The sequence below is a fragment of the Giraffa tippelskirchi genome, chromosome 5 (assembly GCF_054371585.1).
Source record: "Giraffa tippelskirchi isolate mGirTip1 chromosome 5, T2T-mGirTip1v1.2.pri, whole genome shotgun sequence".
Lineage (NCBI taxonomy): Eukaryota > Metazoa > Chordata > Mammalia > Artiodactyla > Giraffidae > Giraffa > Giraffa tippelskirchi.
Window position 1 is genome coordinate 181,256,499 of NC_137279.1, and position 23,602 is coordinate 181,280,100.

At 44.3% G+C, this 23,602-nt stretch overlaps 1 long non-coding RNA gene across 1 annotated transcript in view; it reads left to right on the forward strand.

The window, feature by feature from the left end:
- The first annotated feature begins 7,533 nt into the window (after positions 1–7,533).
- Positions 7,534–23,602, forward strand: part of LOC145505089 (uncharacterized) — a 52,287-nt gene continuing 36,218 nt past the window's right edge. The window contains exons 1-3 of the long non-coding RNA XR_014052830.1: positions 7,534–8,177; positions 9,486–9,668; positions 14,642–14,782. This is a non-coding gene — a long non-coding RNA (uncharacterized LOC145505089). The remainder of the gene's footprint in view (positions 8,178–9,485; positions 9,669–14,641; positions 14,783–23,602) is intronic.

The window sequence follows — 23,602 nt, forward strand, 5'->3', positions numbered from 1 at the left end:
CTCCTTCTCCTTCTGCCCACAGTGCCAGGAATAGTGCTTGGCCCTGCAGCTGCTCCAGACAGATGTGTGGTTGACAAGGAGGCTAAATCAAATATTCCGCTCAGGGAAGTTTTCTATATATTCCCTGCATGATGTCACAGGACCACTTTAATCTAGGCTCTAAATGCTGGTTTAAATGTGCTAAAAATGTTTTGTGGCAAGCACTTTGAAACCTTTGGGAAAGAGCCCCTGGCAGGTATCTCATACAAGGCCTGGCGGAGTCTCAGGTTGATGGGTGTTGCTAGGAGGATCACGGTACTTAAAATGAAGCTGTGTCACCAGCCACTGCAAGCCAGACTCCCCTCCCCTGCTCCACCAAGCAGTCTATTTAAAACCACAAATAGCAAGGACATTGAGGCCACAACCTCGCCTTTCTGTGGTTGTGGATGCGCAAATGGTTTGATTCTTTCTCAAGGTTCTTTGCACACAGGATTCCATTTGACTCTTCATTAAGGTATAGAATCCACCAGGACAGAAATTTGATTTTGTATTTCATATACAACATAGACTGGGCTTTTCATTAAACATTCTTGACTTAGATCCTGCATATATTTGTTAAATGCCTCTGTGAGCCTGGGCCTGAGGTCTTTCTCATGTGCTCTCTCATTTAGCCCAGGAACCCCATGACCCATGACTTGTGATTTCTGTTGTACAGATAAACAAGCAGACACAGAGAGGTCAAGCAACTTGTGAAAGGTCACACAGCTAGCTGGTCAGTGACTGAGCTAGGACTTGCCTCCATGTCTAATGCTATTTCCACAATGATATGTGGGCTAACAAATGATGGAGGGGCCTCATGGGTGAGCTATTCTTTCAAAAACAAAAAAAGTGGAAAATGAGTCCCACTAACTGGGGAAAAATTAGTGCCTAGTGAGTTTTTTCTTTCTGATTATACAACATGAGCAGGATTGGGATCTAGGTGAGCTGAGTGGACACTCACCTTGATGCAAAATTTAAGAAAAGCCCCAAACTCAGTCATCAAGACAAATAATACTTTAAAAAGTCAAAATTAATTTTAAAAATCTATGCTGAACAAGATATCAGCATGTTAGTTAAAGATGGACTCTGTTGACAGGGCCAGGATTAGGGAGAGGGGGATGAGATGAACTGTGCAGGTGTGAGGCTGGACCTTGAAAGGTGTGGAAAACACCACTATGAATTCACCTAAAGCCATTTGTCTTCTTCCTTGGCTTAGAGACAACTCACGTTTCATTTTCCTTTGCAGTTGAGCTTGGCCCTGTGACTAAGTTCTAGTCAATAGAATGTCTGTGGAATTCATGTGAACCAATCCAGACCATCTCCAAGAACATCCCCAAGAAAAAAAAGGCAAAATGGTTGTCTGAGGAGGCCTTACAAATAGCTGAGAAAAGAAGAGAAGCAAAAGGCAAAGGAGAAAAGGAAAGATATACCCATTTGAACTCAGAATTCCAAAGAATAGCAAGGAGAGATAAGAAAATCTTCCTCAGTGATCAAGGCAAAGAAATAGAAGAGAATAATAGAAAGGGAAAGACTAGAGATCTCTTCAAGAAAATTAGAGATAGCAAAGGAATAGTTCATGCAAAGATGGGCACAATAAAGGAAAGAAATGGTAGGGACCTAACAGAAGCAGAAGATTTTAAGAAGAGGTGGAAAGAATACACAGAAGAAGTATACAAAAAAGATCTTCATGACCCAGATAGTCACGATGGTGTTATCACTCACCTAGAGCCAGACATCCTGGAATGTGAAGTCAAGTGGGCCTTAGGAAGCATCACTACAAACAAAGCTAGAGGAGGTGATGGAATTCCAGTTGAGCCACTTCAAATCCTAAAAGATGATGCTGTGAAAGTGCTGCACTCAATATGCCAGCAAATGTGGAAAACTCAGCAGTGGCCACAGGACTGGAAAAGATCCGTTTTCATTCTAATCCCAAAGAAAGGCAATGCCAAAGAATGCTCAAACTACTGCACAATTGCACTCATCTCACACGCTAGCAAAGAAATGCTCAAAATTCTCCAAGCCAGGCTTCAATAGTACATGAACCATGAACTTCCAGATGTTAAAGCTGGTTTTAGAAAAGGTAGAGGAACCAGAGATCAAATTGCCAACATCCGCTGGATCATCGAAAAAGCAAGAGAGCTTCAGAAAAACATCTACTTCTGCTTTATTGACTATGCCAAAGCCTTTGACTGTGTGGGTCACAACAAACTGTGGAAAATTCTTAAAGAGATGGGAATACCAGACCACCTGACCTGCCTCCTGAGGAATCTGTATGCAGGTCAAGAAGCAACAGTTAGGACTGAACATGGAAAAACAGACTGGTTCCAAATTGGGAAAGGAGTATGTCAAGGCTATATGTGGTCACCCTGCTTATTTAACTTATATGAAGAGTACATCATGAGAAATGCCGGGCTGGATGAAGCACAAGCTGGAATCAAGATTGCCAGGAGAAATATCAATAACCTCAGATATGCAGATGACACCACACTCATGGCAGAAAGCAAAGAAGAACTAAAGAGCCTCTTGATGAAAGTGAAAGAGGAGAGTGAAAAAGTTGGCTTAAAACTCAACATTCAGAAAACTAAGATCATGGCATCTGTTCCCATCATTTCATGGCAAATAGATGGGGAAACAATGGAAACAGTGACAGACTTTATTTTCTTGGGCTCCAAAATCACTGCAGATGGTGACTGCAGCCATGAAATTAAAAGATGCTTACTCCTTGGTAAAGAAGTTATGACCAACCTAGACAGCATATTACAAAGCAGAGACATTACTTTGCCAACAAAGGTCCATCTAGTCAAAGCTTTGGTTTTTCCAGTAGTCAGGTATGGATGTGAGTGTTGGACGGTGAAGAAAGCTGAGTGCTGAAGAATTGATGCTTTTGAACTGTGCTGTTGGAGAAGACTCTTGAGAGTCCCTTGGACAGCAAGGAGATTCAACTACTCTATCCTAGAGGAAATCAGTCCTGAATATTCATTGGAAGGACTGATGCTGAAGCTGAAACTCCAATCGTTTGGCCACCTGATGCGAAGAATTGACTCATTTGAAAAGACCCTGATGCTGGGAATGATTGAAGGTGGGAGGAGAAGGGGATGACAGAGGATGAGATGGTTGGATGGCATCACTGATTCAATGGACATGAGTTTGAGCAAGCTCTGGGAGTTGGTGATGGACAGGGAGGCCTGGCGTGCTGTAGTCCATGGGGTCACAAAGAGTCGGACATGACTGAGGGACTGAGTTGAACTGAACTGAATCCAGATCAGCCACAAGAATTTCCAGCATTCAATTATCCATGCTCTTTCCCTCTCCCACCTTGACACCAATGAGTGGGATGACCTCAGAAGGCAAGCAAGGACTGAAAATGACAGAACTACCAGATAAAAAGAACCTGGGAAATGAAGTCATTAGTGGAGGAGAGCAGCCCACTTAGGGTTGTATCAAGACCCTCCTTTTGGACTTCCAGGAAAAATTTTGAAAATATTACTATTATATTTTTAAAAAGCTGATAGCTGTTAATCTTCTAAGGTTTTGAGGGTTTTTATGCTCCAGAATCAAAGCATTACCTTTATTAATACAGAAATTGATACCAGAAGTAGGACATGGCTGTTATAAAAACTTGAAATATGTGCATTTTGTTGCTTATCAGGTGACATACAGCAAGGAAAATATGGAGACCCATGGTTGCTTTTGTTTACTTGCTAAGTCATCCCCTACTCTTTTGCAACCCCATGGACTGTAGCCCACCAGACTCCTCTGTCCATGGGGCTTCCCAGGCAAGAATATTGGAGTTGGGTTGCCATTTCCTTCTCCAGAGAATCTTCCTAACTCAGTGATTGAACTGGCATCTCCTGCACTGGCAGGGAGATTCTTTACCACTGAGCCATCTGGGAAGCTCGGAGACCCGTGTTGTAGAGGGCCAAACCTTTGGTACAGTTGTTACCTGTGATGACTTGGAAGACAGACCAATGTCTATGGAGCCTGTTGCTCTGGGGGACACAGTTGGAAAGAGCCAAAGTGACAGGGTGCTGGATTTACTCCCTGTCTTTGTCAATGTATTACAAGAAAGAGATGAGCTCGAGAGAGATTTGGCTGATTAGTCTTAAATCAACTCCTGAGTTCCTGAGCCCACACAGGAAGAAAGCAGCTGCAAAAGTTGCACAAGCTTAAAGGAGGGAATACTCTTCAACACCCACTTCATGTGTGGCCACAGAAGGTAACGGACAAGGAAGAATCTCTGAGAGCCCAGAGTCAGGAGTCACCAACAGGTATGAATGTGGGAGATTCTCCCAGCAGCAGAATCAGCATCTAATTAAGGAAATTTTCCCACTGCAAAGGCAGACATCTCTTTCCTTACTGTTCTGGAGATGGTGGCAGATTATTCATCTGGACCTCTCTCACCCTACCATCACTGGACCTTGACTTCGATACCTCAGTGGTGTGTAAACTGTGGGTAAGCGTATAGTGTGATTAGCATTTCACATTCCACTAGCAAACAATACAACCTTTTCTGGAACACAATATACACCAGGAGACTTTCAAATGCTTATACTCTTTAGATCTATTATTCCATGTCTAGAAATCTAGTCCAAGGAAATAACCTGATGGGTAAATAAAGATTTAAACATAAAGGTATCCAACACAGTGTTATGTAAAGGATTAAAAAAAGAAAAATCCGAGGCTACCTAAAATGCCCAAGAATGAATTACATAAATGATTTAGTAAATTTACAGTATATTTATGGGGTGGAATGTTCTTCATCCATTAACTTTTTTTGTACATGGGAAGTTTTTAATGACTCAGAGTAATGCTCCTGATGCAAAATTGTAGGCAAGCTAACATTTCAACTATGTAAAAGATACAGACACAGAACAAAGGATGAAAGAGAATGTTTAAACTGACGTGATTTTATGGGGAATTATAGGGTTTACCAGAGATAATATCTTGGAGTTTTTAGTAATACACAGATTTCTCACAAAAGGCATAGATTGGTTTTATAATTAAGGAAAAACAGCCTCCCTTGAAGGAGAAACAATTGATGATCTATAGAAGTGTTAGCCTACCTGCTCTTCTTATTCCAACAACTGGCTGGGCAGACTGAAGACAACATTGGCCAGAGATACAGGAGCCCTGAGTTCTAGAAGGATTTGCACTTGGGTCTGTTGTTCCATTTTTACAAAGAAGGGGCTGCCTGGGACAATACTGGAATGGCCTTTCCTGTTCAAAAAGTTTATATACAAATGTGCTGAATCACCCCCCTCGTTTATCATTCCTTTTCATTCCTTGAGGTAAAACCAACTCCAAATCTTGGAGCCTGACAGACTCTGAAATTGGCCCTCATTTTAATTCTCAAGTTCTTAGCATGAGAGCAACATTCAATATGGTTCTGAAATATCTCATGCAAAAAAGTGCCAGAGTCATAGACTGAAATATTTATTTGAATATAAATGAACTCAGATTTGCCAAAATACGTTCCCCCTGTTGTCATGGACACAAATGCCTGACTCTCGGATTTACATTTCTTTTCTAATGGGTACAATATGTTTCAGCTCCTCATTGGTGCCTGGGTTGGATAGGAGAAGCTCGCCATTCTGTGAGCTCCCCAAAATGTCAGCCAGTGGGGAACTTTTGTGCCTTTGTTCTGCTTCACACACCAGCTGGGAGGACGTTTTTCTATCCCTTGGGGGTCAGGACAGCTGCTCATAAGACTTCTGACCCCTTCCTGCCAGCTCCCCTGGAGTGGATTTAGACATGCCAGGATGCCTGTCTGGGTCTTTTTTTTCCCCAGCCCAATTCCTCCTGCCTCTTGGGAAGCTTCACCTCTGCTTTCTTGTTCTCTAATAGTGAGGGTGGCAGGAATTCTTGCCGAGACATTCCTGGTCCCTGCAGACATCTGCTTCTTTCTCCTATGGGCTCCCTCCTGATCCTAAGTTGCCATCTGTCCCTTCCTCCAAGCTCAGATCCTCAGAATCACATCCTCCCTTTTCCTCTTCACTTGAAAAGAGAAATCCCTAAATCCTCCTCTTGACTCCCTGCTTTCACTGAGCATCCTTTCAATATTTTTTTTTTCCTTAATGCTAACAGGAAGAAAATTCTTTCCAAAATGCTAATGGGATCTTGTCACAATCTTTCTTAAAACCCTTTAACGGTTTGACCCTGATAGTGAGATAGAGTCCCAAATCCTCACCCTGGCTTTCGAGGCTCTGTTCTGTCTCTCTTTTCAATCTCATCTCCAGCCACCCTCTCCGGTGCTCACTCCGTTCCAGGCACGTGGCCACTTTGTGCTTTTTCTGCTGTGCTGTCTTCCTTCTCACCACACAGCCTTCATTCCCTTGGAACATTTTGCTTCTGTCCCCTGAGCAGATACTTCTTAGTTTCCAGGTCTTACCTTAAATGCTGCTTATTCAGGGAAGCCTTCTCATCTTCCCAGTAGAGTATATGTTCCCTAGATATAGGTACTCATCACCCTCCGGGTTTTCCCTCAGTTGATCTGTCACAATTGGAACAAAATACTTATCTAATGTTTATCTCTTCTGCCAGTCCAAAGGTTCCATGATGGCTGAGATCATGTCTGGTCTGTTCACCGTTCTATCTCCAGCCCTCTATGGAGTGTGGGATGTAGTAGGTGCCACATAGTTACTTGAATGATGGTGAATTCTTCAGAGTGATTGTCAGAATCAATTTATGAATCACAAATAGGACTGCATAAGCCCCCATCCCACAACTCTTCCCTCCCCTGACAAAACCAAGAAACACAGAACTTATCCCTGGGCTCACTGCTCATGGAGAAAAAGACTGAGCTGCCAGCATCCCATGAGGCCACATACAGTCTGGCTCCAGCCCATCCTCCTAGCAGAGTTTCTTCAGGCTCCTGTCAGGTCTCTCCACGCCCAAGGCACACCCACCCCCTGAGAATAGTCTCCAGACTGGGGCTTCTGTGCCTTCTCTGCTGGATTCTTCCTACCCCTGTTTTGGGTGGAGAACTCCAATACAGCCTTCAAAACCCACCGGATGAAGGCCTGATGCCTCCTCCAGGAAACCCCTCCCACCCCTTAACCAGCTCATCCAGTCCTGCTGGATCTTTACTCATGTATTAGTTTTAGCGGACTTCACCCTCGTGTGAGTCACTGTGGAACACGAACCACGTCTTATTCTCCTCCTGTCACCTATGCCCACCATGCCGTGAGGATACGTTTCTCCTCCTCTCCTCCTGTCTCCTCTCTGCTCAGAGATAAGAAAGCACTGGGCCTCCCTCCCTCCAGGGGAAGGGCCCCCTCTCAGCCCTCCCTGACTGAGCACCTCCCATCACGTGTTGATAATCTGGTCAGAGTAATGACATCCTCTAGAACAAACTGTGCTAGTGGATGGGGTGTCTGTGTCTTCAAGGCAGTAACAGAGGCTCTGCACCTCCTCCGCCTGTTAATCCCGTCAGACACCCGCCCAGCCACACTCCTCTCCTCAGCTTCTGCCTCTGAGCCCGGGAGGAAGTCGTGGGGGTGGGGGTGGCGGGGCGGCGCAGAGGGACTTCCGGCTCAGCTTCAGGAGCGCGGAGGAAGGAGACCTTGCTAAGGCCTCATGGCAGAGCTTTCCTCCCTGCCTCAGCATCCTTCTGTAGTCCTGCACATGAGGGGGTGAGGAAGGGACGTCAGCTCCTGGCCAGTTGCTGGGAATAAAGGGCTGCTTTATTTTCCATTTGACGGTGGTGCCTGGCGTGTTTTCTTCACCAGCCAGGCACCTAAGACCCACGCTGACTCCCCATGTGGACATTGAGGACAAGTGTTCTCAATGAGGAGTGCCCAGGTTCAAATCCCAGTTCGACTACCTATTGAAGGAGTGACTTTGGACAAATAACTAGGCTTCTGCCTTCTCATCTGAAACAATGGGGACAATTAACAGGACCTAATTGAACTGAAAGCTTTTGTGCAACAAAAGAAACCATCGACAAAACAAAAGAAGACTTGCTGAATGGAAGAAAATGTTTCCAAATGATATGACCAACAAGGATTAATATATAATAGCTCATATGCTCAACATCAAAAAATTAAACAACTTTATTGAAAAATGGGCAGAAGAACTGAATAGACATGTTTTCAAAGAGAAATGCCAGTGGCCAATAGGTGCATGAAATGATGCTCGGCATTGCTAGCCATCAGGGAAATGTAAGTCAAAACCACAGTGAGGTATCACCTCTCATCGGTCAGAATACTATCATCCAAAAGAACACAAATAGCAAGTGTTGATAAAGATGTGGAGGAAAGGGAACCCTCATACACTGTTGGTGGGAATACAAATTGGTGCAGCCGCTATGAAAACAGTATGGAGGTTTCTTAAAAAACTAAAAATAGAACTACCCAGCAATTCCACTCCTGAGTATATATCCAAAAAAAGCAAAGACACTAATTCAAAAAGATACTTGCACTTCAATGTTCATTGCAGCATTATTTACAATGAAAAGATATGGAACCTAAGTGTTCATTAGCAGATGAATGGATAAAGAAGATGTGATATATTACACATACATACATATATACATACAATGGAATACTACACAGTCATAAAAAGGAAAGAAATTTTGCCACTTGCAGCAACATAGATGGACTTGGAGAACATTATGTTAAGTGAAATAAGTCAGACAAAGAAAGACAAATACTGTTATGATATCACTTATATGTGAAATCAAAAAAATAGAACTAGCAGATATAGCAAAAAAGAAACAGACACAGGTATGGAGAAGGAGGTAGTAGTTACCAGTGGGGGTGGGGAGGGGAAAAATAGGGGTGGGGTAATGGGCAGTACAAACTACTGGGTGTAAGATAAGCTCAAGGATGTATTGTACAACATGTGAATCTAGCCAATGTTTTTTAATAACTGCAAACAGTGTGTAACCTTTAAAATTGTTTAAAATAATTAAGAATTAAAAAAAAGAAAAAAAAAAACCAGTAACATCAATAGTATTGACTTCTTAGGGTTATTGTGAGGATTAAATGAGAGATTCTGAGCACAAATGCCTGGCACTCAGGAAGCATCAAATAACAATTAAGGATCCCTCTTAAGGCAGGGAGGTGATGCGTCTCTCTTGTTCAGGGTTGTATCTGTCATGCCTGGACTGAGCCTGACACAGAGCTGGTACTCAATGAATGCTTATTGTATGAATTATTATTGTTGCTATTGTTCACAATGTGTAGGAGATACTCAATAAATCTTTTAAAATGAATGAATGGATGGATACATGAATGTCTAAAGTCGATCTCCAGCACACAAGCTCACTAGAAGAGACTGTTTTAGTAAAACCAGATATATGGACACAGACCAGGGAGACCTTAACTTTGAAATTCTCTGATATGCCAGCAGAATTTTTAGGTTTGAATGGTACTGGCATTTTAGGAAAAGCTAAAATGGTTTTTGGAGGGTTTATCTCTTTTAAAATTTTTATATTGGAATATGGTTGATTTACAGTGTTGTGTTAGTTTCAGGTTTCCAGAAGAGTGGTTCAGTTACATGTGGCACCGGCATTTTGGAACAATCGCATGATGGAAAAAGTGTCACTCACTCATTCCTGAGGACTTGCTGAGTCCCTGTCCCATGTCTGAGCCCCACAGACACAGCTGAACCAGGCACTGTCCCTGCCTCAAGGAACTCCAAGCTCACAGGTGAGAGCCTGGGCAACACCTGGGGGATGGTCTCAGGTGCCCACCCTGTGGGGTCCCAGCTCCAGCTCTGTCATGCCCTTGGTGCATTACCAGAAGATGCCCCTTCCTTTCTCCGGATATTTTCGGATGGGTCTGGACTAGGTCATTTTTGCTCATTCAAGCAGAGGAACCCTTTGCTTCAGGGAGAATGCTGTGTGAAAGGTGAGAACGTAAAGCAGATGAAAAGGGAGTTGGTGGGAAGGGAGAGACAGGCTCCCTCTCCCACTGCCCCACCTCGAGAACTCTGAGACTGTTGAACAAAGGGCCCCCCACATCAACAGCATTATTCATGATTCCGAGGTCATGCAAAAAAAGCAGGTCTGTCTTGGACTATCTAAGGAGGTTTTCTTCTGTTTGGTTTTGTTTTTGAAATACGTTTTTATTTTAATAGTTTAGAGAAAAAGTCTGAAAAAAGTCCAGAGAGTTCCCACACCCAGGTCCCCATCATCATATCTTACCTTAGTATGGTAGATTGATGCCACTTAATGAAACAATATTGATACATTTTTATTAACTGAAGTTCACGCTTCATCAGACTTCCTTAGTTTCCCCCTAATGCTCCTTTTCAGTTCCTGGACCCCACCTGGGATCCCACGTTACACTTAGTCATCCTGTCCTCTTAGGCTCTTCTTGGCTGTGATAGTTTCCTAGATTTTTTTTTTTTTTTTTTTTTTGATGTCCTTGATAGTTGTGAGGAGTGCTGGTCAGGTATTGTATAGAATGTTCCTCAACTTGGATTTGTCTGATATTTTTCTCATGCTTAGCCTGGGTTATGAATTTTAGGAGGGATGACCCCAGAGGTGAGATACCATTTTCATCCCATCATATCAAAGTACATACAATCCACATGATTTATCATGTTTATACAAACCTTGATCACCTGGCTGAGGTTGTGTGGGTCAGATTTCTCCACTGAAAAGTGACTCTTTATTCCTCCCTTCTGTACTGTCTTCTTCAGAAAGATGTCACTGGTCACAACTCACATGTACGCATGGGGAGTTAAGCTCCACCTTCTTGAGGGCAGAGCATCTACATAAGTTATTTGGAATTCTTCTGTGAGAGATTGGCCTCTTCCTCCTATTTATTGATTCATGCACGCCTTTATTTATCTCTGTATGGACTCACTGATATTTGTTTTATACTTTGGCTTATAATCCAATACTGTTTAAATTCCTGTGTTGCTCAAATTGGATCCAGGGAGTTTTAATTTCAGAAAGACTTGGGTATTGGATGGTCCTGGCCCAGGAAAGGACATCACAGCCGGGAGACAGAGTTTGGTATAGAGGGGGGTGGAACGCTTGGTTCTGGGAGGTTTCCACTCTGTGTTCTGTGCTGCAGTGGGTCCAGGCAGCTGCTGCTGATGACATTTTGGGGAGGTAGGAGAAGTGGAGGCACCCTCCCTCCTACACCCTTTGAAGAATTAGAAAAGAACTAGAGAGCTAAAGAAAAGTGGACCCGGATGGAACCCACTCTTCATTCCCCTGAATGGTTTTGATTACAGGCTTTCTAAAGGCAGCCATGTGTGCTCACACCATCTCCTGTTACTGGTGTCACATGTTGAGATGCTACATTAAGTGCTTTACATGCATCATCTCATTTCATCCCTGTAACAAACCTGAGAGGTCAGCGGCATTATCCCTATTTCACAGATGTGGAACCAGGTTCAAGTACGGTGAGCCCAGCAGATAGGGGAACAATTGTCATTGAGAAGATAGTTTGCTACTCAGAGTTTCCAATAGCTGGGAGCACTCCATGCCTGGGAGGGCCACACGGGAAAGGACCAGGGCTGGTCAGGCATGCTGTCTAGTGCAAGAGAACAAAGTTGATGGCAGAGCTAGAATTTGAATCTTCTTCCCAGGACTGGGATGTTTATGATTCAGAATGCAGATCCCAGGGCAGATTCCCTTGAATGCTGTGCAACTCAGGCAATTTGCATCAGCTTCCGGTGCCTCTGCTTTCTTGTCTGCAGACAGGATGATAGTAGAATCTGCCATGAGGAAGGAGGTAAGAGAGATGGTCCTTGAAGGAAAGCCCGTGTAAGGAGAGCTGAGACAGCTTCAGGATGCAAATGCATACGGTTTAAGCTCATTAATTCAGACTTCAGTGGTTTGCAGTCTAGGATGATTTGAAGCCAGTAAAAACCAGGCTTCCTTTTCACTATTAATAAGAATGTAAACAAGATTAGGTGGGGTGTGCAGAGAAACTAAGGTAGACCATTGTTATCATAATATTGCAAGGGAATGTTAATTCACACAAGCAAACAAACTATTTTCAACTACTCCGAGGCTGCTGTTTACATATATCAGCGTGCTAATTGCAGATGACTCTCCTATTCCTCTGTGCAGCTTTGGGTCCAATCTGTTAGATTTTAGTGGGAGAACCTTTTACATGTGAAGGCAGCTAACCTGCTTTTCTTTTAAAATTTTAAAATGCTCTGTAATTCAGACTTTTGATTTTACCTTGGCATTCACCTATCATCTAAGGGTCTCTGAGATTCAAGGATGATACACACAGGAGAGTTCTGAGTTGGGGAGAACTGCAGAGAGCTTTAGGGCATGGAGATGCCCAAGTGAAGGCTTCTCAGGAGAAGTGAGGGTCGACATGGGTCTTGAAAGATCTTGAGTTTGGCCTGACTTGGATCCTGTTCCTCAGCCCACACCGCTCTCATCTGTCCTCTGCACCCCACCTGTCTGTTCATCCCTTTTTCTTTTTTTAAAACTTCTTATTTTGTATAAATAAAATATAGTGTAGCTGATTAACAATGTTGTGATAATTTCAGGTGGACAGCAAAGGAATTCAACCATACATATGCAGGTATCCATTCTCCCCTAAACTCCGCTCCCATCCAGACTGCCAACATAACGATGAGCAGAGTTCCCTGTGCTATGCAGTAGGATCTTGTTGGTTATCCATTCTAAATATAGCAGTGTGTACATGTCCCTCCCAAACTCCCTAACCATCCCTTCCTCCTGTTCTTCCCCTTTGGTAACCAACCATAAGTTTGTTCTCTAAGACCATGAATCTATATCTGTTTTGTGAATAAGTTCATTTACATTATTTCTTTTGTGATTCCACACATAAAGGATACCATATAATATTTCTCTTTCTATGACTTCACTCAGTATAACAATCTCTAGGTCCATCCAATGCAGCTGCAAATGATGTTATTTCATTCTTTTTAATGGCTGAGTAATATTCCACAGGGTATATACACTACATCTTCTTAAACTATTCCTCTATTGGTGGGCACTTGGGCTGCTTCCATATCTTAACTATTGTTAATAGTGCTGCAATGAGCTCTAGAGTGCATGTATCCATTCGGATTATGTTTTTCTCCGGATATTTGCCCAAGAGAGGGATTGTAGGGTCATATGGTAGCTCTACTTTAAGTTTTTTAAGAAACCTCCGTACTGTTCTCCAAGGCTTCCCAGATAGCTCAGCTGGTAAAGAATCTGCCTGCAATGCAGGAGAACCTGGTTCTATTCCTGGATTGGGAAGATCCCCTGGAGAAGGGATAGGTTACCCACTCCAGTATTTGTGGACTTCCCTGGTGGCTCAGATGGTAAAGAATCCATCTGCAATGCAGAAGACCTGGTTCAATCCCTGGATTGGGAAGATCCCCTGGAGGAGGGCATGGCAACCCACAGTATTCTTGCCTGGAGAATCCCTTGGACAGAGGAGCCTGGTGGCCTACACAGTTCATGGGGTCGCAAAGAGTCGGGCATGACTGAGTGACTAAGCACAGAACAGCACAGCCCATACTGTTCTCCGTAGTACAGCCCATTTTTCTTAACTTGGTCTACCTTTCACATGATGCTCAGCTGCCAGATTGGAGCCAACAGACCAGCCCTTGTGGGTAGACACCACTCTTAGAGAGATGCGGCCAGGCTGTGTGGATATGGAAAGTCCTAGGAAATGCCTCTTCTTTGAACTCCTAGGACAGGATGGGAGAGTAGTAGTCCTCAAATCTGGCTACACAGCAGAGTCACATATGAAACATTAAAATATATCGGATTCCCAGGTCCTACCACAGACGAATTAAGCCAGTAGGGTAGAACATCACAGCTGTAGGGTTTATTATTTACACTTCTCCAAGAGATGCTGAATCCCACTATGCCTCATGTGGTTGTCAGACTCCTCGGTGTGTTTTCCTTGCTTCTCCCTCATTAACGAGCACAACGAGCACAACTAATCCATTACGTAAATTAAATCAGCCAACTTTTACTGAGTGCCTGCTTTACAAGAGGAATGGAACCACAATTTGGGGCTCCAAAGATGGGTGGCATAATTTCCGCCCTCAGGATGTCACAGTTCAGTGAGAACTGTGGAAAGAAAATGGTACCCTAGCGTGGTTATTGCTGTTGTTGGTGAGGAAGCACTACTGTGTGGGAGCACGGAGGAAGCCATGGAGACAGCTTGGAGGGGGATGGGGAACACTTCCTAAAAGAGGTATCATCAGGGGTGAACGGTGTGGGAAAGTAGGAATTCTCCAGGCTAAGAAGAAGGAAGGGAATTTGGGGCACAGAGATGAACACACTTAAAGGCCAGGAAGTTTGAGACTGGTTTATGCATTTATCACTATATTGGACAGAGTTAAGCCTTTCACATTCAAGAACCCTTCATAATGTTATAAGGTAAGAACTACTTTTACCTGCAATTTACCAATTAGGAAACTGAGGCCTCAGGATGCTGAACAATGTGACTAAGCTCACACAATCAGTAAGTGGAGGAGTTGAGATGAAACCCCCCCTGCACCCAATCCTGGAGCAAAGAGTTACTCAAGGGGATGGGAGTAGGGTGGGGTGGGTAGGAAACAGGGTGGAGAGGTCCCTGGCCAAGGGTCACGCCAGCAATGGAATCTTGTGTTTGTTGACCATTGTATATGGCACCCCATGATTGCTAAAACACATTTTCTTTCCTTTTGTAACTAACAGTTCCTGCTTGGACTGACTTTCAGGGCACTGCCCCTCAGCAGCCCTCTCTGAAGCTATGTGGATCTAGCCATATGAGGCTCTGGACCAGAGGCAGGGTCAGCAGAACCTCTTTACAGGGGCCACCAGCCTTTGAGCTCCCAGGTGAGACTGTCGGGCTCCCTGGCTCTATGGGGGGAAATGTCACACTGTGATATCAGGGCACACATGGCATCATTTTGTGACTTCAGGAGTTCCTGTGCTTAAGGATTTGAGGCAACAAGGACCCTTGTTCTGGTACCATCTTTGGGTCCCCACTAAATGCCCACAGTTCCTCTGGAGGTTGTCCATGGAAGTGATACTGTGTGCAGATATCATCTATAAGAACGACATTCTTGAGACTTCACAGGTAGTCCAGTGGCTAAGACTCTGTGCTCCCAATGCAGGGGACCCAGGTTCAATCCCTGGTCAGGGAACTAGATCCCACATGCTGCTCCTAAGAATTTGCATGCCACAGCTAAAGATCCTATGTGCTGCAACTAAGACCTGACACAGACAGGTAAAATAAATATATTTTTTTTAAAGAATGACATTCTTGTGGAAGAGCTAAGATACGGATTTTTAAAAGCAAGAGTTCTGAACTTTGTTTTGGGTGGACCCTGTCTCCTTTTTAGCGCAATAAGTAAGTGACCTGCTCATGGGGCAGGAGCGGTAGGATGGCAGGGTTAAGCTGTTCACCAGGGTGTCATTTGTAACTCCTAAGGCTAGTTTCGAGGGACAAGGACCACTCGGTATTGTAACAGAGCTCAAATGGAAAGCTATACTCATAGACGTTACACTGACAAAATGGCTTGTTCAGAAAAAAGCATCTCTGGGAATCCTCGCTTGCGGAGCCAAATGAACTCATTTGAGGAACAGGCTCAGTCCATGTTAAACACAACAGAGATGAGAGAATTAATTAAAGGGACGGGGCAGGATTGATCTTGGTGCTTGAAGCCTGGAGCCTTGGTTTGACACATCCGTGACAGCGTGATGTTTGCGGTCGGTGCCCTTCAGAGTGTGTTTTCTCCACACAATGCAATAGAGAAGTGAGATCAGGAGGCATGAATGGGCTATGGTTCTTAGATAAGGCTAGTCTAAATGGCACCTGGGTGGGAAACCCTTCTGGAGCCCTTTCTGGAGGGAAGCAGCCTAACCTTTCTGGTGTGGCAAGCAATAGCAGGTGGATTTCTCTTGTCCCTTTGCTCCATGCCAGGCCCTTTGTGAACGCTGCACACCTGTGCCTAGCAGCATTGTTTGCAAAGATCCTGTGGTTGAAATTGGAGACTTTGAGTGTGAGACCACTCCTATAGAGGGGAACCTGGAGCTGACTTGGGAGCCAGATAGACCTGTGTTTGAATCCTGGCTTTGTCAGTGGCTGGCTTTGCTCCTCTAGTGTAAATTGAGAGTGGTCAGTACCTGCCTCCCCAGGCTGCTGGGGACAAATGAGATGGTGCAGGGAAAAGGCTGAGTGCAGAGCCTGTCATTCAGGGAGTGCTCAATGCAAGACAGTGTCAGCAGAATGGGTTGGGGGAGTTCATAGACCAACTATTTTTAAAAAGTAGACTTTATTGCTATTCAGGTATGGTGAGGGCAACATATTAGCACACAATTACCATTGAAAAGACAGTGTGTTACTTGCAGTTCCCAGGAGATGGGGGGTGGGGGAGGGCAGGTTACACCCTGCAAGACCAAATGGGGAAGGACCAGGTTATTCAGGAGGCATGAGCAGAGAAGGGCAGCGCTGGGCAAGGCAGGGCAGGCGGGTTTCGGAATGGCTAGTTTGAATAATTTCAGCAGGCTCGGCGGGTACAGGGCTGTCCTAAATTGTCTGATACACGGCCCTGGGGTGATTCTGGCCCCAGAGTGTAAGAGCCCCGAGAGAGTCCAATAAAGAAAGTGGTTGGAGGGTAGGTTTGGGTTGGTTGGTTTGATCTGAAAGCCTCAGTTGTAGGGAAGTCATTTACCGTCTCCAGTAATCAGCAAGCCCTTGGGAGAGGCAGTTTCTCTCTGGTGGGCAAGGCCCTCCATGTCAGGGCATCGAGAATGCAGAGAATAAGCAAGCACAGCTAATACACAAGTGAAGAAGGCAGGTGGGTAACAGGTGATCCCTGAGCACGGAGGTTGAGGGCTGAGTCTTGGTGCCAGACTGAGGGAAACAGCGACGTGGGGGAGGCTCCTGAGAGGAGGTGTGACCTGAGTCAGGACCTGAAGGAGGACACAGGCAAGGGCTTTTCCAGTCTAGGAGCAGACGGTGGGAAACAATCTTCAGAATGCTTCAAGGCAAAGGGCATGGCATCGGGAGAACAAGCCTGCAAATGTCCAATCAGACCTCTATTCCTGAGAGGCGAGGGCTCTGGAACTGTGTGTGTCTGTGTGTGCTGCAACAAAATATTCTGAGAAGGTACTTGTCCTTGCCTGAATCAGCTTTCAGCAGACTCGTGATGGTGGGTGTGGGCCTAAAGCTGTGGTTCTCAGCCCTGCTTGCAGGCTTGACTCACCTGAGAATCTGTGCAAAAATACTGATGCCTGGGCTCCTCCCCAGACCAGTGACAGCAGAATTTCTGGAGGACCGGTCTTTTTAAAAATTCCTAGGCGACTATAATACCTGCTTGAGAACCACTGCCTAGAGACAGAGACCAGTAAGGGGGTGTTGGCACAACCATCTAAAAGCAGTGGGTTGAAAAATCACTTTCATAAGTTGGCGCCGGCATTTTTATAGTAAAACATAGCATAGAATAAAACATAGTCAGAACGTGTCACATGTATTAAGCGCTATCTCTCAAAGACTTAAGTATAGTCCTACACACACACATATGTACATGCATACACAGACAAATGTGTGGGTTGGGTGGTTGTATGAAATGTATTTGGGTAGGTCTTAGTCAAAACCTAGAAGGAAGAGGTGGAGTCATTCCCCACCAAGGCCGCAGGCTATAGAGCATGCTTAGACACCCCAGGTGCTCTCAGGTGCCTCCCTTTCTGAAGGGCAGGGACTGTATCTTGGTCCTCTCTTTGTCCTCCTGCCTCAGCCTGGAACAACCAGGTGGCTGGACAGGAGCAGCAGAGGCCAAGAGAACGTGGAATTTGTGGCCAATCAGAGATATCACGTTCTTCCCCCAAGTCTTCCCACGAGAGGCCACGGGACTTTTAGCACACCAAGGAGACCTTCTGAGATGCTCCGTAGGACCTGACCTGGAAGCATCATCAGAGAAGCACCTGGAGGTACCTCTTACATGCTGGGAGATGTTATAAGAACCGGGTACTCAGCCAGGCAGTGTGTTAGTTTCCTATTGCTGCTGTAATGAAATTACCACAAATGTAGTGACTTAACACAAATTTATTCTTTTCCTGTTCTCGAGTCCAAAAATGAGTTTTATTTGCCCCAAATCAAGGTGTTGGCAGAGCTGCATTCCTCTGGAGGTTCTTCAGGAGAATCCACTTCCCTGCCTTTTCCAGCTTCTAGGTAGCATGTCACAGCTTATGATCCCTTCCTTCATCTCCAAAGGCTGCAGTGTAGCATCTTCAGATCTCTCTCCTTGACTCTCATCTTGCTGCCTCTCTCTTATAAGGACTCTTATGATTGTGATTACAATAACCTGGAAAATCTGGGATTATCTCTCCATCTCAAGATCCTTAACTAAATCACATCCACAAAGTGCTCTTTGCCATGCAAGATAATAATATAGTAGTTTATGTACTCAGTCGTGTCCGACTCTTTGTGATCCCATGGACTGTAGCCCACCAGGCTCCTCTGTCTATAGAATTTTCCAGGCAAGAATATTGGAGAGGGTTGCCATTTCTTTCTCTAGGGGATCTTCCTGACAACCCAGAGATCAAACCTGTGGCTCCTGCATTCCAGGTGGATTTATTGGGGCCATGTAAGGTAATATATTCACAAATTCCCAGACATAGGACCAAGAGATGGACTTCTTTGGGAGACCATTGTTCTGTCTTCCACAAGACCTATATGTTGCCTTTTTGTTTGCATTGTCTATATCTCCATTAGACCATGAGCTCTTGAGAATAGAAATTTTATAAGATTTGTATCCTTGGCATGTATCATGTTGCTTAACACAGTAGCTGTTGGCAAATAGTAGTTTTTTGAGCAAAGACACCCTGACTTCTTCACCATATGGATAACATCATTGAAGATTAGAGAGACGAGTGGCTTGTTAAAGGTTTTGCAGATCTAGTGGCAGAGCTGAATTCAGAACCCAGGTCACCTGAGTCTTTCCACTCTCCTCGCTAAATAGACAATGGCCCAAAGTCAGTACACATGATAGTTTATCCTGTTCCCCTGGGATGACACTGACATTTCTCCCAACCCTACAAGCTGAGGATATTTAGAAGGACATGACAGCCATACAGAATATAAGAAAGAGTCGAAACTACAGAACCTGCAACACTTAAATTTCCATCGTGCTTCCATTTTGTATCAGTTAGCTATTGCTGTGTAATGAACTATCCCATAATCTAGAGGCTTCAAGCAACATAATTTATAATTTCTCATTAGTCTATAGGTTGGTGGAGGGTTTTGTTGACATAGGCTTGACTTGGCTGATCTTGGCTGGGTTTGTTCATATATCTGTGGTCACCTGGTCGGTCAGCAGTGGGGTTGGCTTCTTCAGAATGGTCTGAGCTAGGACAAATCAATCGGCTCAGCTCCGTGTAGTCTCTAATCCTTCAGTGGGTAAGTCTGGGCTTATTTTCATAATGATAGCAGGGCTCTGAGACAGTAAAATTGCTCAAGCTCAGAATTGGCACATGGGAAACTAAGATCATGGCATCTGGTCCCATCACTTCACGGGAAATAGATGGGCAAACAGTGGAAACAGTGTCAGACTTTATTTTTTTGGGCTCCAAAATCACTGCTGATGGTGATTGCAGCCATGAAATTAAAAGACACTTACTCCTTGGAAGGAAGGTTATGACCAACCTAGCTGGCATATTTAAAAGCAGAGACATTACTTTGCCAACAAAGGTTCGTCTAGTCAAGGCTATGGTTTTTCCAGTGGTCATGTATGGATGTGAGTGTTGGATGGTGAAGAAAGCTGAGCGCCGCAGAATTGATGCTTTTGAACTGTGGTGTTGGAGAAGACTCTTGAGAGTCCCTTAGACTGTAAGGAGATCCAACCAGTCCATCCTAAAGGAGATCAGTCCTGGGTGTTCATTGGAAGGACTGATGTTGAAGCTGAAACTCCAATACTTTGGCCACCTCATGTGAAGAGTTGACTCATTGGAAAAGACCCTAATGCTGGGGAGGATTGGGGGCAGGAGGAGAAGGGGACGACAGAGGATAAGATGGCTGGATGGCATCACCGACTCGATGAACATGGGTTTGGGTAAACTCCGGGAGTTGGTAATGGACAAGGAGGCCTGGTGCGCTGCGATTCATGGGGTCACAAAGAGTCGGACACAACTGAGCGACTGAACTGAACTGAACCTTTGCTGCATCCTCGTGGCCAAAGCAAGTTGGAGACTGGATTCAAGAGATATTGCAACGTCCCTGTTTCTTTATGAGAGGACCTACAAAGTCACATTGTTACAAGGAGGGATGGAAAGTTGGAGCCAGTTGTATAATAAATCTATTCATGGCTTAACCTCATTTGACCTCATGACTGGTCTGTGCTGTGCTTGCTGCTGCTGCTGCTAAGTCACTTCAGTCATGTCCTACTCCGTACGACCCCATAGGTGGCAGCCCACCAGGCTCCGCTGTCCCTGGGATTCTCCAGGCAAGAATACTGGAGTGGATTGCCATTTCCTTCTCCAGTGCATGAAAGGGAAAAGTGAAAGTGAAGTCGCTCAGTCGTGTCCGACTCTTAGCGACCCCATGGACTGTAGCCTACCAGGCTCCTCCGTCCATGGGACCTTCCAGGCAAGAGTACTGTGCTTAGTGGTTCAGTTATGTCTGACTCTTTGCAACCCCATGGTATGTAGCCTGCCAAGCCGCTTTGTCCATGGGGATTCTCCAGGCAAGAACTGAAGTGGGTTGCCATGTCCTCCTCCAGGGAACTTCCCAACCAGGGATCAAATCCTGGTCTGCTGCATTGCAGGTGGATTCTTTACCATCTGAGCCACCAGGGAAGCCCCATGACTGATCAAGTTTCTTAATTTCTCTGATCTTTAATTTCCTCATCTGGAAAATGGAGAGTAGTAATAATATCACATTTGGTGAAAATTAAACGATATAAGACATGCAAAACACTGAACAGTGCCCAATGGGGTGCTCCAAAAGTCAGCAGTTGCAATGTTCAATAAGATTGGAAGTTACTGTGATTACTGTTGTTATTACTTTTGTTCAGTTCAGTTCAGTCGCTCAGTCGTGTCCGACTCTTTGTGACCCCATGAATTGCAGCACGCCAGGCCTCCCTGTCCATCACCAACTCCTGGAGCCTACCCAAACTCATGTCCATTGAGTCGGTGATATCATCCAGCCATCTCATCCTCTGTAGGCCCCTTTTCCTCCTGCCCCCAATCCTTCCCAGCATTAGGGTCTTTTCCAATGAGTCAACTCTTCACATGAGGTGGCCAAAGTATTGGAGTTTCAGCTTCAACATCAGTCCTTCCAATGAACACCCAGGACTGATCTCCTTTAGGATGGACTGGTTGGATCTCCTTACAGTCCAAGGGACTCTCAAGAGTCTTCTCCAACACCACAGTTCAAAAGCATCAATTCTTCGGCGCTCAGCTTTCTTCACCGTCCAACTCTCACATCCATACATGACCACTGGAAAAACCATAGCCTTGACTAGACGAACCTTTGTTGGCAAAGTCATGTCTCTGCTTTTAAATATGCTATCTAGGTTGGTCATAACTTTCCTTCCAAGGAGTAAGCATCTTTTAATTTCATGGCTGCAGTCACCATCTGCAGTGATTTTGGAGCCCCAGAAGACAAAGTCAGCCACTGTTTCCACTGTTTGCCAATCTATTTCCCATGAAGTCATGAGACCAGATGCCATGATCTTAGTTTTCTGAATGTTGAGCTTTAAGCCAACTTTTCACTCTCCTCTCTCACTTTCATCAAGAGGCTCTTTAGTCCTTCTTCACTTTCTGCCATAAGGGTGGTGTCATCTGCATATCTGAGGTTATTGATGTTTCTCCTGGCAATCTCGATTCCAGCTTGTGCTTCCTCCAGCCCAGCGTTTCTCATGATATACTCTGCATATAAGTTAAATAAGCAGGGTGACAATATACAGCTTTGACATACTCCTTTTCCTATTTGGAACCAGTCTATTGTTCCATGTCCAACTGTTGCTTCCTGATCTGCATACAGGTTTCTCAAGAGGTAGGTCAGGTGGTCTGGTATTCCCATCTTTTTCAGAATTTTCCATAATGATTATTCCTATTATTATAGTTATGACAAGGACTGTCAGAAAACCATGCTTCTGATAAGAGATAATGGATACTGCCATGGGAAATCTATTTTTTGGGAAAGGGAGGAGGCCAAAGCATTTCCATTTTCAAGCACCTCAAAAATTCAAGCATTATTGGGCAAGCACCATCCTTGTCTTTCATTTCATAAGGAGGTGACTGTTGTTATATATATATGAAAACAGCATTTTGGGATGGTGTGGGACTTAAATTCAGAGGACCTGGATCCAAATACAAGTTTGGGCAAATTCTTTACCTCTTCGAATCTCAATTTCTTTATCTATAAAATGGAGATGAGAGTACCTACTTCACAAGTCTGTTACATGAATTGAATCAATTGATACAGGTTAAAAAAAAAAAGAACATTGTAAGCAGGAAGGCATTAGGCAAATATTAGGTATTATAATCAGTCCTTTCCTTCTTGTCATTTGCATCTGTGCCCTCAGCATCTCAGACTGTCTCGGGACGATGGAGCATTAAGAAGATGATGGAAACTTCTTGGCGCTCTGGTTATCTATAGTGCAGGAATCTTATTTTCACTTGTGTGATTTTCCAACAGTTAAACACACTTAAAAGTTTTCATAAAAAGGGGAAAATTCCAAGTGTTCAACCTTCTAAAATCAAAAAGAATGACTCACAGGTCATTAGCATCCTTGGAACACAGTGGCTTCTGTTTTATCACTATTAAGTAGGGTTTAGCTCTATTTTATTAAGGCAATTTTTACAATCATGTGAGAGGTTAATGCATTTTGCACATAATCCACTGCCTAGCTCACTAAATGCTGAACCCATTAAAGCCAAGCCACTCGGGGAAGATTTCAAGACAGAGTGACAAATTATGAGTGGTGTGGAATGAGTGACAAAGTATCTGAGGGTGTTTTTTCTCTTCTAAGTTTAAAATTTGTTCTCAAGCAGAAAAAGAACATGGTTGTCCTGGCAAAAATACTTATTTTAGGAGTGTATTGCTGCAGTGGGTAAGTGCCACCGGACATCTATGGGCTGATGTCTAGCTGTTAAAACTGCATGCACTTAGAGAGCCTCCTTTATGCTGTTTCTAGCCTCTTTGCAAGCTAGGTCTCCTTTTATTATTCCTCTACATCCCAGGACCTGAAAGATAAAATCTGCCAAGAATACTGCATTTATTAAGCAATAATTGGTTTCTCCTCCCACAGTACTCTCTTCATCAAAGACATAGCTGGTTGGAGTTTTGAGCAGTAGCCTCTCATAGCGATCCCATGGCTCTCTGAAGCTGGGAGAAGGATTCTGAGGCCAGATCATGAAAAACTTTGTGCGTTTTTCAAGAGAGTTTGAGTCTTATCCTTTAGGACTTAGAAAGCAGGGCAAGTTTTTCTTTTTTTTCATTTTAAATCAATTTTACTGAATTATGTTACACACAGTAAAATATACCCATGTACACATTCTAAGTGTACATATAGTTTGATGAATTTTAACAAATGTATTTGCTCAAGCAAACACCACTATAATCAAGACACAGAATGTTTCCATCACTTCCCAAGGTTCCTGTGTAACTTTTCACTCAGTCCCCACTCCCACCCTCTCCACAGGCAACCA